Below are 1,101 nucleotides of genomic sequence, written 5' to 3'. Positions count from 1 at the left end.
TTTTTGATTCAAACTGGACAGTGTTTTTGAAATGATTAATACCGAATTTAAAAAGCGAAAAAAAGAAATAGCAGGAAAAATTTGGACTGAATAAAGGAAAATGCTTGTTCGTATTTAAAGGTAGTCAATCAAAAGCTGCATGAAATGATGATATGCATGTTTTGTAGAATTTCTGAGTTGATTTCATCTGTCTAATAAACATAGGAGAACAAATGGGGCACACAGACTTGAACTGGGGACCTCTTGATCTGTAGTCAAATGCTCTACCACTGAGCTATACCCCCTGAACTCTGAGTTGGTGCCATTCACAGTGGTGGAGTAGACTTAACTTGCAAGGTGCACTTGAGCCTCTGATTTCCTCCATTGACACAAATTCAGTTTTATTTAAACAAATAAATAATGATCATTTGATGATGTTACAAAGCTTTCTTTTATGTGAAATTAAGATTTCCTAATCTGATTAGGCTGGAAATATTTCTGATTGGAACTTGACATTGTTGTGAAATGCTGATAACAGCATTCAAAAAGCCAACAGATAAATATCTGCCAAAAATGTTGACGTAACTGAATTCAAAAGGCGAAAACAAGAAATAGCAGGAAAAATTTGGACTGAACAAAGGAAAACGCTTCTTCGTATTTGTTTCCTCTAGGGAGCGCTAGCTCCTTGGTTGGAATAAGTTCTTTTGCAATTACAGAGTCTTAAGTAACCCGAAATTATATAGATATAATATTAAAAGGTGATACCTCTCCCATAGTGATATGGCGGTAAGAAATCACATAAAAGAAAATAACTTAGCTTTCTTTAATGATGATTTAGGCGGCATTACAGATGAGGAAGCCATAGCAAGACATTTATCAAGGTGGGATCTCGATGTATACAGTATGTCATTTTCAGGACTGGTTGACGGTATCTCCCATCTGTCCGTCAGCTTCGAGGTGTTTGGCTGCTGTCCAAGTCTTTTATACTGTGTTCTCCACGTGGAGGCCCTCTTAGGTAAATCATGCCATTCCAAACAAGGCAAAGAGAGGCATGCTGACTCTTAACACAAAGAAATAGTGCATGTTGCCCATTTGTCTCTGTCTATCTTGTCCTATGCTTGG

At 37.2% G+C, this 1,101-nt stretch overlaps 1 non-coding gene across 1 annotated transcript; it reads right to left on the bottom strand.

Moving 5' to 3' along the window:
• Window positions 1-212: 212 nt before the first annotated feature.
• On the bottom strand, window positions 213-284 carry trnac-aca (transfer RNA cysteine (anticodon ACA)). The gene has a single exon. It is a non-coding gene; the product is annotated as a tRNA-Cys (tRNA).
• Between the last annotated feature and the right edge of the window lie 817 nt (window positions 285-1,101).

This window comes from Erpetoichthys calabaricus, chromosome 6, assembly GCF_900747795.2.
Source record: "Erpetoichthys calabaricus chromosome 6, fErpCal1.3, whole genome shotgun sequence".
Classification (NCBI taxonomy): domain Eukaryota; kingdom Metazoa; phylum Chordata; class Cladistia; order Polypteriformes; family Polypteridae; genus Erpetoichthys; species Erpetoichthys calabaricus.
This window is presented reverse-complemented; position numbering and strand designations above follow the sequence as displayed.